Below are 19,301 nucleotides of genomic sequence, written 5' to 3' on the forward strand. Positions count from 1 at the left end.
ACATTCAGATACAGAAACTGGACAAAGACATTCCAAAAAAGAGAAAATAAAAACTACAGATCAATATCTCTTATGTCAGTAAATGAAAAAAGGCATTTGGCAAAATTTGATATCCATTCCTGCTAAAAGTTCTCACCAAACTAGAAATATATAACTTCTTTAACCTGATAAAAGACAGCTATAAAAAGCATAAAGTTAACATCAGACTTAATGTTACATAAAGACTGAATGCTTTCTCTCTAGCTTGGGAAAAAAGCAAAGATATACAGTCTCACCACCTCTACTTAACATTGTACAAAAAGTCCTACCCAGTGCAATGAGTCAAGAAAAAAATAAAATATATACCAGCTGGAAAAGAGGAAATAAAACAATTCCCATTTACAGGTTACTTCACTGGCTATCTAGAAAATTCCATAAATTTTGGATATTTGAATTTTGGAATAAATCTAAACAAAATGTGTAAGGCTTAACTGTGCCTATGTCATAAACCTAAAAATGTAAAAATAATGGCACATACAACAGAAGTTGAGAACTGAAGGGAAGAAGAGATGGAAAAAAAAGAAGGGCTATTAATTGCCTTGTTATATAGTCAAGAGTCAAGATGCTGTCTAAATAGAGAAATCAAGTAATAAAGATAGAGTTATATTGTTTAGAGAGTTATTATTCTCTGATACTTTTAAAAGTAGCAGATAGAACTAAACTTAGGACAAACAAAAAATGTAAATTGGAAGGGGATAAAAAGCAAGCAAAATTTCACATTACTGCTGGAGCGCCAGATAATCCAGGCCACAGGGGAGTTCCTTGACCCTACTAAGCCCTGAATCTGACTTGGGGAGCAGTTAGGAGACTGTGAGAAGGAACGGTAGTGGGAAGTGCTCCATGCATGAAGGAGGCCATTCCTGATCCTAACTCATAGTGGGATGTTGGGGAACCTGCAGCCAGCACAGGAGGCAGTCACTGGTTTGGAGATCCGATTTGCACTGTTGTTCCCAGAGGAGGAAGAGCCTTCATGGCCAGAATTGAGAAGCAAGTGTGATTTGGGCTCCAGCTGCTGGTGTAGCAGTTGGGTGCTACTCTTTTGCAGGACCAGACCAGGAGGAGTTTGGCCTAGGAGCCATGGTTTGTCCTGGGCAGGGAGTTTTGTGGCCTGGGGAGTTTCTCAGTCTGAAGACAAACTGCTTGTGACTTGGCTGGCTGCTCAAGCTTGCTGCCAGTGACAGGCCACAGGAGGGATACTCACCAGGTCAGGAGCATGAGAGTGAGGTGGATCCCACTACTACCTACTAGGCCATGGAGCCCAAGCCACCCAGCTTTCCCAGTGATAGCCATTTAGCATAGCAGCAATTGCTCTTCTTCTCCCTGGAGCATTGTTCCAGGAGCCTGAGAACTGCCTTCTGACCTCCATTGGGACTTGCACTTGTGCCCACTGATGGGGGGCCCACATGTAGGCTTTTCTGCCCCAGACCTCCCCAGCATTGCCTATACTCCCACCCCTGCCTGAGAGGCAGAGTATTGGACCAGGACTGCTGGGAGTTCCACAGCCCAGCACATTGCCTGGGACACTTGAGCACTTCTGGTTAAAAAAGGTCAAGCATAAACCCTACTACAATCTCCACAGCTGGCTCTCACCTGCAAGTGCTACCTACTAGCTGAAAGTTCAACCTGCACAGTCCATCTGCTGACACTACTGCACAGCACTCAAGAAAGAGACAAGCTTTGTGCTACCTCTGTTCCATCATTGCCCACATCACTCTCACTTCTAAGGGGTCTTTGAGCCTGCTCACCCACCTGATACATTGCTACTACAATTGGAATTTGAGAAGGCTACCACATTAATGTTATTTATAGCCAAGGAAATCATACAGTGTCTACACCACTGAATGTACCCAGAAGCAAAGCCAAACAACCCTACTCAACATACATCATAGACACATCCTCAATAAAATGTCCCACCCCAAACAAATTAAATTAATAAACAAGAAGTGAATGTTAGCCCAGATGTGAAGAAATCAGTGTAATAATACTGGAAGTATGAAAAAAAAAAAACATGCTATCACACTCAAAAAAAAAAAAAAAAACCACACACACACACAGTAGTTTTCTAGCAAGTAATCCTAACCAAAAAGAAATCTTGGAAATCCCAGAATAAAAAAAATTCAAAATACTGATTTTAAAAAAGTTCAGTGAGATACAAAAGAAACCTGATAACCAATACAAATAAATCAGAACATCTATTCAGCATAAGATGAGAAATTTATCAATGAGATAGATATGTTTGTAAAACAAAACAAAACAAACAAACAGAACTTCTGGAAATAAAAAAAGGAGTTACAAAATACAATTCAAAGCTTCAACAATAGGCTATACCAAGCAGAAGAAAGAATCTCAGAACTTGGAAGATAGGTATTTGCATTAATTCAGTCGGATGAAAAAGATTGAAACAGAATGAACAAAGCCTTTGAGAAGTATGGGATTACATAAAATGACAAAACTTATGACCCACAGGTATTCCTGAGGGAGAAGAAAAAGCAAAATATTTGTAAAACCTACTAAAGGAAATAATTGAGGAAAACAACCCTAGTCTAGCAACAGATATAGACATCCAGAAAGAAGTTCAGCAAACACAAGGAAAATACACTGCAAGAAGGATCTCACCATGACTTATAGTCATCAGACTCTCCAAAATCAACATTAAGAAAAAAAAAAAAAACCAATAAAATCAGCAAGAGAAAAGCATCTAGTCACCTATAAAGGAAACTCCATCAGATTAACAGTAGACTTCTTGGGAGAAATCTTACAAGCCAGAAGATATTGGAATTCTATTTTCAAAATGTTTAAATTAAACAAAAAACTGTCAATTACAAATTTTATATCCTTCTAGAATAAGTTTTATAAAGGAAGGAAATATAGCCTTTCCCAGATGAGCAAACACTGAGGAAACTGGGCACCTTCAGACTTGACTTACAAGAAATGCTCAAAGCAGTTCTAAACATAGAAACAAATAGTTGATACTCACCATCATAAAAACACTCAAAAGTATAAAACTCAGAGATCTTATAAAGCAACCATGGAAAGGAAGAAGAGAAAAATATCAAATGGCAATATGACAGAATGTCACCAAACCGTAAAGACAAACAGATAAAGAAAAAAAAGCAAAGAATATGCAAGGAAACTAGAGTAGCTATATTTATATAAAACGAAACAGACTTTTAATCAATGACAGTAAAAAACAAAGACAAAGAAAGCCATTAGGTAATAATAAAGGGGTCAATTCAACAAAAATACATAACAATCTCTACATATAAGCATCAAACACCAGAGCACTTAGATTCATAAAATGAATATTACTAGATCTAAAGAAAGAATAGACAGCAATACAATAATAGTAGAGGACTTCAATACTATCTTACTTACAGCACTAAACAGATCATCAAGACAGAAAATCAACAAAGAAACATTGAACATAAATTGGCCTTTAGACCAAGTGGACCTAACAGACATTTACAGAACATTCTACCCAACAACTGCAGAATATATATTCTTCTCATCAGCACATGGCACATTCTCCAATATAGACCATATGTTAGGCCACAAAACAAGTCTCAATAATTTTTTTTAAAATGAAAATTAAATGAATTATCTTCTCAGACTATAGCAGAATAAAACTAGAAATAAATTCCAGGAGGAACTCTTGAAACTATACAAATACACAGAAATTAAACAACATACTCCTGAGCAATCTTTGGGTCAACAATGAAATTAAGACCAAAATTTAAAATTTTTTTGAAATGAATGAAAATGGAAACACAACATACCAAAACCTCTGGGATACAGCAAAAGCAGTGCTAAAATGGAAGTTTATAATATTAAATGCCTACATCAAAAGTCTAGAAAGACCACAATTAACAACCTGATGTTGCACCTCAAGAACTAGAAAAACAAAAATAAACCAAGCACAAAGCTAGCAGAAGAAAAGAAAAACAAAGATCAGAGAAGAACTAAATAAAATTGAGAACAAAAGAACAATACAAAGAATCAACAAAACGAAAATTTTATTCTTTGAGAAGATAAACAAAATTGAGAGATCACTAGCTGAACTAACCAAGAAAAGAAGAGAGATGATGCAAACAAACATAATCAGAAGTGAAATAGGAGACATTACTGCTGATACGACAGAAATACAAAAGATCATCGAAGACTAATATAAATAACTATAAGCTCAGAAACTAGAACACCTAGAAGAAATGGATATATTCCTGGAAATATACAACCTTTCAAGATTGAACCAGGAAGAAAGAGAAATGCTGAACTGACCAATAACAAGTAGTGAGATTCAATCAGTAATAAAAAATCTCCTAATAAAAAAGCCCTGGACCAAATGAACTCACAGGTGACTTCTACCAAATGTACAAAGAAGAGCTAGTACCAATCCTTCTGAAGCTCTTCCAAAAAACAGAGCAGAAGGGAAACCCTTTAACACATTCTACAAATCCTGTATCACCTTGATAACAAAGTCAGACAAGGACACAAGAAAAGAAAACTGCAGACCAATATACCTGATGAATTTAGATGCAAAAATTATTAACAAAATACTAGCAAACCCAATCAAACAGCACATCAATTAAAAAAAAAACATAATCAAGTGGGTTTTATTCCAGGAGTATGAGGATGATTCAACATATACAAATCAATAAATGTGACTCACCACATAAACGGAATTAAAAACAAAACCACATAATTATCTCAACAGGTGCAGAACAAAAGAATTCAATAAAATTCAGCATCCCTTCATAATTTTAAAAAACAACCTTTAATAACCTAGGCATAGAAGGAACATACCTCAAAATAATAAAATCCATATATGACAAACCCACAGCCAACATCATACTAAACAGGAAATAGTTGATAGCATTCACCCTAAGAACTGGAACAAGACAGGATGCCCATGTTCACCCCTACTATTCAACATAGTACTGGAAGTCCTAGCCAGAGCAATCAGGCAAGGAATAGAAATTTTAAAAGAGAAAGTTAAATTATCTCTGTTCATTGGTGTTATAATCTTATGCCTAGAAGACCCTAAAAACTCCTTCAAAATATTCCTAGATTTGATAAATAAATTCAGCAAATTTTCAGGATACAAAATCAATGTACAAAAATTAGTAACATTTCTATAAACCAATAATGATCAAGCTGAGGACCAAATCAGGAAGTCAATCCCATTTACAATAGCTATTGTAAAGATACCTAGGAATGTATTTAACCAAGAAATTCAAAGATCTCTGCAAGGAAAACTACAAAACACAAATGAAAGAAACTGCAGAAAACACAAACAAATGGAAAAGCATCCCATGCTCATGGATCAGAAGAATCAGTATTATTAAACTGACCATACAGTCCAAAGCAATCTACAAGGTCAATGTAATCCCTGTCAAAATACCAACATCATTTTTCACAGAATTAGGAAAAACAATCCTGAAGTTTACACAGATCTCAAAAAGAGCCTGAATCACCAAAGCAATTCTAAGCAAAAAGAAAAAACTGGGAGCCATCACATTACCTGACTTAATTGTACTGCAAGGCTATACTAACCAAAATAGCATGGCACTAGTACTAACATAGACAGATAAATCAATGGAAAAGAATAGAGAACCCAGAAATAAAACCACACACTTAAAGCCAACTGATCTTTGCAAAGTCAACAAAACATACACTGGGGAAGGGACAACCTAATCAATAAATGGAACTGGGAAATTTTTACTGCCATATGCAGAAGAATGGAACTGGACCCCTTATGTCCCATCATATACAAAAATTAACTCAAGATGGATTAAACACTTAAATGTAAGACTTGAAACTACAGGAATCCTAGAAGAAAACCTAGGAAAATTTTTTCTGGACTTTGCTAGGCAAAGAATTTATGACTAAGACCTCAGAAGCAAATACAACAAAAGCTAAAATAGACAGATGGGATTTAATTAAACTAAAAAGCAAAAGAAATAATCAACAGCATGAATAAACAACATGCAAAGTGGGAAAAATACTTGCAAACTATTCATATAACAAGGAACTAATCAGAACCTACAAGGTACTCAGTTCAACAACAGCAAAACACAAATAATCCCATTAAAAAGTGGGCAAAGAACATGAAAAGACATTTTTTAAAGAAGACATACAAATGGCCAACAAGCATATGAAAAAATGCTCAACATCATTAATCATCAGAGAAATGCAAATTAAAACCACAATGAGATATTATCTTCTATCAGTCACAATGGCCATTACTAAAATGTCAAAAAATAACAGATGTTGGTGAGGATACAGGGAAAAGGGAACTCTTATACCCTGTTGATTGGGAATGGAAATTGGTACAACCTCTATGGAAAACAGTATGGAGAATTCTCAAATAACTAAAAATATAATTTTCATTCTATCCAGCAATTCCACTACTGGGTATATACCCAAAGGAAAAGAAATTATTATATCAAAAAGATACCTGCACTTAGATGTTTACCACAGCACTATTCACAATACAAAGATATGGAACCAACCTATGTCCATCAACACACAATCAGATGTGGTAGATACATACCATAGACTACTACTCAGCCATGAAAAAGAATGAAATTATGTCTTTTGCAGCAACATGTATGGAACTGGAGGTCATTATCTAAAGTGAAATAACTCAGAAACAGGAAGTCAAATACCTTATGTTCTCTCTTATAAGTGGGAGCTGAAAAATGTGCACACATAGGCATAGGGTATGGAATAATAGACATCGGAGACTCGAAATGGTGAGGGGGTGAAAGAAGAGTGAGGGATGCAAAATTACCTTAGGGGTACAATGTACACTATTTGGGTGATGGTTACACTACGAGCCCAGACTTCAGCACTATACAGTATATGCATGTAACAAAACTGCATTTGTACCCCTTACATTTATATCCAAAAAGTGAGTGAAATTTATTATTTTTCATAATGGGCAATTTTTTTTTATTATTATACTTTAAGTTTTAGGGTACATGTGCACAATGTGCAGGTTAGTTACATATGTATACATGTGCCATGCTGGTGTGCTGCACCCATTAACTCGTCATTTAGCATTAGGTATATCTCCTAATGCTATCCCTCCCCCCTCCCCCCACCCCACAACAGTCCCCAGAGTGTGATGTTCCCCTTCCTGTGTCCAAGCGTTCTCATTGTTCAATTCCCATCTATGAGTGAGAACATGCGGTGTTTGGTTTTTTGTCCTTGCGACAGTTTACTGAGAATGATGATTTCCAATTTCATCCATGTCCCTACAAAGGACATGAACTCATCATTTTTTATGGCTGCATAGTATTCCATGATAAAGGGGATATCACCACCAATCCCACAGAAATACAAACTACCATCAGAGAATACTATAAACACCTCTATGCCAATAAACTAGAAAATCTAGAAGAAATGGATAAATTCCTTGACACATACACTCTCCCAAGACTAAACCAGGAAGAAGTTGAATCTCTGAATAGACCAATAACAGGATCTGAAATTGTGGCAATAATCAATAGCTTACCAACCAAAAAGAGTCCAGGACCAGATGGATTCACAGCCGAATTCTACCAGAGGTACAAGGAGGAATTGGTACCATTCCTTCTGAAACTATTCCAATCAATACAAAAAGAGGGAATCCTCCCTAACTCGTTTTATGAGGCCAGCATCATCCTGATACCAAAGCCTGGCAGAGACACAACAAAAAAAGAGAATTTTAGACCAATATCCCTGATGAACATCGATGCAAAAATCCTCAATAAAATACTGGCAAACCGAATCCAGCAGCACATCAAAAAGCTTATTCACCATGATCAAGTGTGCTTCATTCCTGGGATGCAAGACTGGTTCAACATACGCAAATCAATAAATGTAATCCAGCATATAAACAGAACCAAAGACAAAAACCACATGATTGTCTCAATAGATGCAGAAAAGGCCTTTGACAAAATTCAACAACCCTTCATGCTAAAAACTCTCAATCAATTAGGTATTGATGGGACGTATCTCAAAATAATAAGAGCTATCTATGACAAACTCACAGCCAATATCATACTGAAAGGGCAAAAACTGGAAGCATTCCTTTTGAAAACTGGCACAAGACAGGGATGCCCTCTCTCACCACTCCAAGTTCTGGCCAGGGCAATTAGGCAGGAGAAGGAAATAAAGGGTATTCAATTAGGAAAAGAGGAAGCCAAATTGTCCCTGTTTGCAGATGACATGATTGAATGTTTAGAAAACCCCATTGTCTCAGTCCAAAATCTCCTTAAGCTGATAAGCAACTTCAGCAAAGTCTCAGGATACAAAATCAATGTACAAAAATCACAAGCATTCTTATACACCAATAACAGAAAAACAGAGAGCCAAATCATGAGTGAACTCCCATTCACAATTGCTTCAAAGAGAATAAAATACTTAGGAATCCAACTTACAAGGGACGTGAAGGACCTCTTCAAGAAGAACTACAAAACACTGCTCAAGGAAATAAAAGAGGATACAAACAAATGGAAGAACATTCCATGCTCATGGGTAGGAAGAATCAATATTGTGAAAATGGCCATACTGCCCAAGGTAATTTATAGATTTGATGCCATCCCCATCAAGCTACCAATGACTTTCTTCACAGAATTGGAAAAAACTACTTTAAAGTTCATATGGAACTAAAAAAGAGCCCGCATTGCCAAGTCAATCCTAAGCCAAAAGAATAAAGCTGGAGGCATCACGCTACCTGACTTCAAACTATACTACAAGGCTACAGTAACCAAAACAGCATGGTAGTGGTACCAAAACAGAGATATAGATCAATGGAACAGAACAGAGCCCTCAGAAATAACGCCGCATATCTACAACTATCTGATCTTTGACAAACCTGAGAAAAACAAGCAATGGGGAAAGGATTCCCTATTTAATAAATGGTGCTGGGAAAACTGGCTAGCCATATGTAGAAAGCTGAAACTGGATCCCTTCCTTACACCTTATACAAAAATTAATTCAAGATGGATTAAAGACTTAAATGTTAGACCTAAAACCATAAAAACCCTAGAAGACAACCTAGGCATTACCATTCAGGACATAGGCATGGGCAAGGACTTCATGTCTAAAACACCAAAAGCAATGGCAACAAAAGCCAACATTGACAAATGGGATCTCATTAAACTAAAGAGCTTCTGCACAGCAAAAGAAACTACCATCAGAGTGAACAGGCAACCTACAAAATGGGAGAAAATTTTCACAACCTACTCATCTGACAAAGGGCTAATATCCAGAATCTACAATGAACTCAAACAAATTTACAAGAAAAAAACAAACAACCCCATCAAAAAGTGGGCAAAGGATATGAACAGACACTTCTCAAAAGAAGACATTTATGCAGTCAAAAGACACATGAAAAAATGCTCATCATCACTGGCCATCAGAGAAATGCAAATCAAAACCACGATGAGATACCATCTCACACCAGTTAGAATGACAATCATTAAAAAGTCAGGAAACAACAGGTCCTGGAGAGGATGTGGAGAAATAGGAACACTTTTACACTGTTGGTGGGACTTTAAACTATTTCAACCATTGTAGAAGTCAGTGTGGCGATTCCTCAGGGATCTAGAACTAGAAATACCATTTGACCCAGCCATCCCATTACTGGGTATATACCCAAAGGACTATACATCATGCTGCTATAAAGACACGTGCACGTGTATGTTTATTGCAGCACTATTCACAATAGCAAAGACTTGGAACCAACCCAAATGTCCAACGATAGACTTGATTAAGAAAATGTGGCACATATACACCATGGAATACTATGCAGCCATAAAAAATGATGAGTTCATGTCCTTTGTAGGGACATGGATGAAATTGGAAATCATCATTCTCAGTAAACTATCGCAAGGACAAAAAACCAAAGGAACGCAGTTCCTCACCAGCAACAGAACAAAGCTGGACGGAGAATGACTTTGACGAATTGAGAGAAGACAGCTTCAGATGATCAAACTACTCCGAGCTACAGGAGGAAATTCAAACCAAAGGCAAAGAAGTTGAAAACTTTGAAAAAAATTTAGACGACTATATAACTAGAATAACCAATACAGAGAAGTGCTTAAAGGAGCTGACAGAGCTGAAAGCCAAGGCTCGAGAACTACGTGAAGAATGCAGAAGCCTCAGGAGCCAATGCGATCAACTGGAAGAAAGGGTATCAGTGATGGAAGATGAAATGAATGAAATGAAGCGAGAAGGGAAGTTTAGAGAAAAAAGAATAAAAAGAAACGAACAAAGCCTCCAAGAAATATGGGACTATGTGAAAAGACCAAATCTATGTCTGATTGATGTACCTGAAAGTGATGGCGAGAATGGAACCAAGTTGGAAAACACTCTGCAGGGTATTATCCAGGAGAACTTCCCCAACCTAGCAAGGCAGGCTAACATTCAGATTCAGGAAATACAGAGAACGCCACAAAGATACTCCTCAAGAAGAGCAACTCCAAGACACATAATTGTCAGATTCACCAAAGTTGAAATGAAGGAAAAAATGTTAAGGGCAGCCAGAGAGAAAGGTCGGGTTACCCACAAAGGGAAGCCCATCAGACTAACAGCGGATCTCTCGGCAGAAACTCTACAAGCCAGAAGAGAGTGGGGGCCGATATTCAACATTCTTAAAGAAAAGAATGGTCTGGGGTCAGGGACCCACTTGAGGAGGCAGTCTGCCCGTTCTCAGATCTCCAGCTGCGTGCTGGGAGAACCACTGCTCTCTTCAAAGCTGTCAGACAGGGACATTTAAGTCTGCAGAGGTCTTACTGCTGTCTTTTTGTTTGTCTGTGCCCTGCCCCTAGAGGTGGAGCCTACAGAGGCAGGCAGGCCTCCTTGAGCTGTGGTGGGCTCCACCAAGTTCCAGCTTCCCTGCTGCTTTGTTTACCTAATCAAGCCTGGGCAATGGCGGGCACCCCTCCCCCAGCCTCGCTGCTGCCTTGCAGTTTGATCTCAGACTGCTGTGCTAGCAATCAGCGAGACTCCGTGGGCGTAGGACCCTCCGAGCCAGGTACAGGATATAATCTCCTTGTGCGCTGTTTCCTAAGCCCCTCGGAAAAGCGCAGTATTCGGGTGAGAATGACCCGATTTTCCAGGTGCCGTCTGTCACCCCTTTCCTTGACCAGGAAAGAGAACTCCCTGACCCCTTGCGCTTCCCGAGTGAGACAATGCCTCGCCCTGCTTCGGCTCGCGCACGGTGCACTGCACCCACTGTCCTGCACCTACTGTCTGGTACTCCCTAGTAAGATGAACCTGGTACCTCAGATGGAAATGCAGAAATCACCCGTCTTCTGCGTGGCTCACGCTGGGAGCTGTAGACAGGAGCTGTTCCTATTCGGCCATCTTAGCTCCTCCCCCCCATCTTGGCTCCTCCCCATATAGATGTAAAAACATTAGCATTATGAAATAAGAACTAAAAAAGTCTTTGAAATGTTACTAGCATTGAAGGTGGGGAAGAAAGCTTTTTTCATTTTATATCCTTTTATACTGTTTACATTTTTATTTCTTGGGTGTTTATTGCAATAAACATAAAAAATAGTGAAGTAAATATTAAATAAAGAGGTGGAAAGAGATTCTGTGGAAATATAAGCAAACCAAAAGCAGAAGGTAATACAGAATCCCAGGAAGAAAACAATTAGTAAAACAAAAGAGTACAGAAGATTCTACCCAAAGTGCTAATAATAGGTGATGGGATCATAGTATTTTTTACCTTTTCTTATCTGCATTTTCTAGTATTTATGCAGTAGTGACTGATTACCTATGTATTATTAGAAAGGAAAAAGAAATAAGAAAAAGTGAGAATAGCATTATTTATTTCCACCAAGTTTCACAGTGAACACTCAGCATAGTAAATCTCTCTCCCCTAGGATATCCACCATGCTGACCACCTGGCCTCCTAGCCCTGCCAGGCCTGAAATTCCATCATTCTACAGCTCTGCACCTACCTGGGAATTATTCCCTCTGTCCTAGAGCTCACTCTACTGTTCCTACATTTCCTAATTCTGCCCCTTACATTTTTCTTCCCTATTTAACAGCATTAAAGACATAAACATTCACAAGATCATAGGATTTCTTTTTTTTTTTTATAGCTGGACTCATTTGGAAGGTGCTTACACACACACACACACACACACACACACACACACAGAGCAGCAGCAGCAGCCGCAGGAAAATAATTAATGAAATCACAGCAAAGGAAATTTAAGATATGAGATGTGGTTGGAATCCAACACACACAAGTCCTGTACACTGTACTGAGATGAGCCAAAAATTGTGGATTTGAGCTTTCCAACACTCTCCCATCACCAGAAAAGGGGGAGAAATGCTCGATTAAAAGATTCAGAGAATCCATGAGTTAGGAAACAAACTTCATACTGATATGTGGCTGTTGGTGTTTAAGAGAACCACAGTCTTATCTGACAAGGCAAGCTGAAAGACGTTTCCTTTGGAAGCCCTGGGTCCAGGGTCGTTAAGAAGCAATGTGTTCCTTTGAGCTTGAGGCCCTTCTGTTCCTTCCCCCTGGACCTGAATGTCTCATTCCCTTAGGGCTCTCACTTCACAGTGCACTCCTGGTGCCAATTACAGTTTCATGACTGGCCTGGCCTAAAAAATATTCTACTAGGCTGGATGCGGTGGTTCATGTCTGCAATCCTACCACTTTGAGAGGCCAAGGTGGGAAGACTGTTTAAGCCCAGGAGTTCAAGACCAGCCTAGGCAATAGAGAGAGACCCTGTCTCTAAAAAAATAAAAATAAAAAATAAAAAACTTCTGCTAGTTTATCCTCCGCATCTGACAGACCAATCAGGAAATTGACACCCTAATAGCCTTCTAAGTTATTCCTACATAAACCCACCCTGCCCCTGAACAAGTGGCATTTGTAAAAGTTGAGTAGACATGAGGGAAATAAGAACAAAGAAATGTCAGAATGCTACCAAATTTATGCTTTTTAGCTGCACATTTAATTATGAAAACCTGCAAGTATTTTTAGAGAAGTACTGTATTTGGCAGACTTTTAAAGAAAATTTACAAAAGATTTATGTTTACCAAAAAAAGACAAATGATCACCTAAGTGCACCAGATATTTAAGCATTCAGTCTAGTCATCTTTAAGATATGAAGCACCTTTATGTCAACTTTAAAAAAGAAAAATCTTAATCAAGACAATAGAAACAATTCAATTGATTCCTAGAACATTTGCTCAAGGAATTATTTAAATACACCAAAAAGACTTCAAAAACCCGAAGAGTAATATATGTTTTCTGATAAATCCAGGCGACGTATGACAAAAGGAGCTTTTCCTGACAGTCCAGTACAACTGCAATTTCAGATCTAAAGGTTATGTCATCAAATCATCAAATACAATTTATTAACCGCCCCCAGGAGCAGGGCACACAGCAGCGCAGTGTCAACCAGCGACAGTGGTGCTCACGCTCATCAACATGAACGTGAACAACCTAATCTCTGCGTGTGGGAGAGAAACAATAAAATGGCAACAGTCTGCACAGAAATCGTTTAGCAAAATGGAAAAAAAATGTCAATTCTTAGCCAAATAAAAAATTCAATTTAAGAAATTTAACCAGTTGCGTTTAGAGAAATCTGCCTGCATGCTTGCCCCAACCCCTGAAAAATCATCCCTCTGTGTTCTATCTATTCAAGTATTTAGGTTACACATCTGTGGTTTTCATATTTTTTTCTTTAAGAGTTGAGACTGATACCCTGTCATAGCTTGTCTAATTGCAGCTGTAACAATGTTGAAATTCTCAAAGGCATAAATGGTAAATATTTATCACTTAATTAATGGTAATATTTTAGGATGTTTATGACAACTCTCAAGATGATTGACAACATGATGGGGCTACTGCAAACCAGAATTTGGATTTCATGATATGGAGTAGTGGTAAGGATGAAGATCAGGTTGAAATTAATCCAGACCTTAAACTGAAGCTCAGTCTCACTTAGTTAACTCATCAGAAAATGCTGTCAATCAAGGCTTTTAGTAGGGTATAATATGGCAGCCAACAGGCAAAGATGACCAATTTTAGGATATGCAATGTGGCAGCTTGTTTTTCCCAAGGATGGCCCCAATAGCTCCCATCCCACATGCTCTTGACCCTGCCATGCTGCATCAGGAGATGCAGTCTAATTGCCCTCTCCTTGAATTTGTGCTGTCTTGATGACCTACTTGTTAATGACTGAATAAAATGAAAGTGTTGCTGCTTGAGTTTCGAGACAAAGTCAGTAAAGGCCATGAAGCCTCTACCTGGTTCTCATGCAACATTCACTCCAGGGGAAGTCAACTGCCATGTAATAAGTTTAATAATTCTGAGACCACCATGGTAAAGAGGCCACAGATAATTGCTCCTTTAGGTAGTCCCAGCTGATCCCAGCTTTCATCCATCCTTCCAAGACATCAGACACGTCAGTGGTCTTGGACTCTTCAGAATAACTATCCAGCAGCTGAACCACAGAATGACCTCATCTCATGCTACAGGGAGCCAGAGAGTCACCCAGCCAAGCCCTGCCTGCCTATCAGACCCACCAAAGGAGATATAATAAAAACAGTTATTGTTTTAAGCCACTAAATTTTTGGTAGGGTTTTCCACAGCAGTAGATAACCAGAACATGAAGGCAAAATATTACCAGCCACAGCAGGAAGCATCTGGAGACCCATCCACAGCTATGGCCATGCTCTCTCTGCAAAATCTCCATGAGATTCCACACAGGCCAGGCTCTGGTCATGTGGGGCAACTTCACTCTCCGTGAAAGTGTTTATTTGAATGCCAAGAGACCCTAGTGCAGTTAGGTACTTTTTTCACATCATTAACCATTCGACAGGGATGCTCAGAGTGCAGAGGATACTAACAGATTAAAAGCTTCTACCCACAGAGGAGGAATCAGAAATTAAAATAAGACATTTCTGAAATTGTCATGTGAGTTGGTGAGTAAACCCATCTTGTTCTACGTGAAACTTAAAAAATATTTTCACTGATTAAATGAGAAGAACTAAAAACAGTTGTTAACTCTATGTTCTCTGAATGCTGATTTATATTCAGAATATTTTTCCCAAAATGTTCTAAGCATGAGTCCCAATAACGCTTATCTAATCTATAAGCCCCATAGGCCAGGGCTATGAGCTAAGGAAAGAGAAGGATTAAAAAAAAAAAAAAATCTATCTCTTCTCTGGGAGCTGGGCCAGTGCTAGAAGAAATTTAAGAATATGTAGTTTTGGGCCGGGCGCGGTGGCCCACGCCTGTAATCCCAGCACTTTGGGAGGCCGAGGCGGGTGGATCATGAGGTCAGGAGATCAAGACCATCCTGGCTAACATGGTGAAACCCCATCTCTACTAAAAATACAAAAAATCAGCCGGGCGTGGTGGTGGGCGCCTGTAGTCCCAGCTACTCTGGAGGCTGAGGCAGCAGAATGGTGTGAACCCGGGAGGCAGAGCTTGCAGTGAGCCGAGATTGCGCCACTGCACTCCAGCCTGGGCAACAGAGCAAGACTCCATCTCAAAAAAAAAAAAAGAATATGTAGTTTTGTCTTTGGCCCTCTGGTACTTTCTCCTAGTTCCTGAAACCCTAAGGTCACTCCCTAGCAGTAGAATTACTTCAAGCCTACCCTCAACTCCAGCACCTTCCACCCCGGTAGGGCATGTTCTAAAATTACTTATCAAATTTCTTCCTCCAACCCCCAGGGAATAAATTCTTACTAAGATAAATGGTTGATTGCCTCCTTCTGCCTTTATTTACATTACTGGGATTTCAGGCTGCTTGGTGAAGTGAAGAGAAAATGATCAGGGGACCAGCCAGCAGACAGAACAGCTCTCCCTTGAACGTCTTCTGGTTTTTCACAGCGCCGTTTTCCCTCCCCTTCTGAACCTGTGGATTATTTCTAGCTCCATGGTGGTAACTACAATAAGGAAGTCAGTGATGGAGATAAGGGTTAGCCTAAGGGTAAACTCACCTAAGTTTGGGTAGTTTGCAAATGGAAAACTTCACATGTAATCTTCATCCAAAAGGTGAAGTCAACAGAGGATAGTTCCAAAACCATGCAATGTTTAACAACTGGTGCTCTGAAGAACAAGCCCTGATTTGTTGCATTTGGCAATTTCCATGGTGTAAATGCTCCCACCACGACTGATTTTAAGATACCAATGTGCCATCACCAAAAAATGGACTTAGGTAACGATGTACATAATCACATCTCCTCAACCAGGAAGAGCCAGCTTCAGCCATCATAGCGGCATCTATGACAATCATGTCTTACTCCCAAGCCCAAGCAGATAAGATAAACTGGAAATGGGTTTCTACCAGGAAGCTATTTTTGAGAAGAAATTGTTCATCAAAGTCTAAAAGATACAGATCAACTTTTGTCCATGCACAGCACTGCTCACTTCCCTGCCCCTAAAGTCCTTCTCTTTTCACACCTGGAACCACTTGGTTTTAAACAGATTGCTTAAGTGCCAGTGTCCACAGGGGGCTCCTTTCTGGTAATCATGTTCCTGGTTTGCTTTGTGTGTCCAAGTCCCTGTCTCCACAACTTGTCCATCCTCCAAGTGACTCTTGGTCCCTCGCCTCTGTCCCTAGAGACTGGTGCCCTGACTCAAGTCATTCCCTACGGCCAGAGCCCTGCTGCTTGTTGACTGGTATCCCCAAGGCTGATCCAGGCTGTGCTGTTTGGAGAAGGAAAAGGACTTCAACAAGTCTTGAGTGCCATGTTGTTTCAGGCATCCAGCCAGTGTGGGAAATGGATTCTGTCTGCCTTATAGGTGAAGACCCTGAGGTCTACAAGCACTCCCAACATTGTACAACTTTACAAGGGCAGAGCCAAATTTCAAACCAGATTGGTTGAAACCAAAGACCAGCTGTCTAATCTTAATACTCCCCCCAACCCCATTATACTGTTTGTATTTCCCAGGAACCTAGAGTCCAGAAGAGATGATCTAAGGATTCCACAAATATTGTATGCAACTTTTCTTTTAATATATTTTAATCATTTATGTAGAAATTTACAAATTAAAGCAATATGTAAAGTCGATGTATTTTATATCAAATATGGGTAACCCATGTTGACAGGTTAGCTCATGCAGACTTCAAAATAAAGCTTCCTTATTATTTTATGAATACGTAGATTTTAAAATAAAGTTTCCTCATCTCATTGATGTATTTACACTTGTCACGTATAAAATTGTGCATACGAACAGAAGTGGGGCAAAATTATTACACCACGGCAAGTGCCAGGATTTTTTGTTTATTCGTCTTACCAAAGTTGGATGTATGCTTTAGGAAGGCAGAGACTTTGTTCTGCTTATTGCTACATCCGAGGTGCCCAACTCAGTGCCTGGTATAGAAGGTGCTCAAGGAATTTTTTCAAATGAATAGATGAGCAAATAAATGAATGAAAAGTGAAAATTAATTTGACTGTTTTGAAATTTTGAGTGGCTGTATGGCAGAGACAGGTACTAGAATATATGAGAGTTTTTAATGATATTGTTAAACATCTCATAATGTTACAACATAAATTTGGAAAGTGTTTTCTACCATACAGTTGTGATTTTAAACTAAAGAACCCATTCATCAATTTCCTCCAGCTTGTACACTTACCAGTTAAGGAATGCAGGCCATTCTGAGAGACTGAGAGTAACTCAACTCTGGAACAAAACTATCTTACCACTTCTCTTTCAAATCTCTGGAGTAGTTTAATGGAAGAGGATACTGAGCTCATGAGACAAGCTTTTGGGAATTAATATGTACAACTATCTAGCTGTGTGAATCAGGACTTTTTCAATATCATGCAGCCTAACAAAATGCAGGCATAAATAGAATACTGAGACTGAACTGAGACTGCCAATATTACCCAAAAAAAAACTGATCTCAAAGTCTGTATTCATCTAAACAGCCTATTTTTCTCACTATCTGGTTACCAATGAGTGCATATCATACATTTAAACTTATAAAATCAATTCATTCCAATCAAACCTTACCTGTTTTACAAGCCAAGGTTCTTTTGTCATTTGAGAGAAATAAAGAATTTCACTGATAAAAAAATTTAAAATTGGAAAACAATGGCCCTACACCATAGTGTTTCCATTCTTCTGAACCGCAGCAATTGCCTGCTCTAGGATGCTCTTTCATGGTGTTTGGAGGTCAACCCCATCTGCTGAAACCACCCACAGCACCTCACTCATGTGCAGCTTCGTAGGTGGGATGAGTCCTCAGCCCTTTTCTGTGGACCCTAACCCATGGTGGCCAGGGCAGCCAGGAGAGCACAGGCTTGCAGCCACGGGCCTTGGGTTTACTCCATCTCCGCCACTTACCAGTTGTGGACAAGCAACTAACTTCTCAAACATCGGTTTCTTCACCTGGTGAAATAATCACATTAACCACTTCATAGGGTTGTTGTCAGGATTAAACAGATAATTTGGGCAAAGCATTTGTAACAGAACAGATATTATCATGATGATTATTTCTATTTTTATTATCATTATATTTTAGCTCTTAGGCTTAATCCACATACATAAGGCACCTTGCTTTATGCCTGTTTGATAAATGTGTTCAGAAATATCTAGGAAAATATTAATTAATTATAGCTAAACAGAAAAGCATAAAGGATTATATAATGGATTGCAGTATTGCCGAGTTTTGTCATTTCACGTTTGATTAGTACAATGTTTCAGAAGGATGCTATCCAGCCTCAGTGTTCCAAGTGGCAAGAAAGGGCCCAATCATGCAAACCATTATCCCTGATGTACATTTGATCTCCACCATCATTCCTCACTGCTTATCTGTGGATTGTTTCAAAGTAGTAAAGCAAAAAAAAAAAACCAAAAAAAAATCCAAATGTTCCTAACTTTAAAATGTATTAATGCACATCCAGATCCTGAGACAGGAAGGAGCTTGAGAAGTCACAGTGTCCACAACCCTGCCCCTGGGAAGGGCACTCGAAAGGTTTTTATGAGCTTCCCAGGGAAGAGAAGCTACTGAGGGGAGCCCCTGAGCTAGAGGTAGGAGGAGGCTGAACCAGGTGGTGCCCTGTGGCAGCTTCCCAGGACATGGCACTCTATGATCCAGACCCAAGAAACTAGAAGTGGGGGACCTCCCTGCCAGGGCCAGGCTCACTCCTTCCTGCCACCTACTGCTGAGCTTGAACTGGGATGTGGCAGAATTGGATGCATCTACCCCACTTCCCCTGTGCAGCCCCTGCACCAAAGCACATGTGGTGAACTGGGACAGGATACCACAGAAAGCCAAAGC

This window comes from Pan troglodytes, chromosome 2 (genome assembly GCF_028858775.2).
Source record: "Pan troglodytes isolate AG18354 chromosome 2, NHGRI_mPanTro3-v2.0_pri, whole genome shotgun sequence".
Lineage (NCBI taxonomy): Eukaryota > Metazoa > Chordata > Mammalia > Primates > Hominidae > Pan > Pan troglodytes.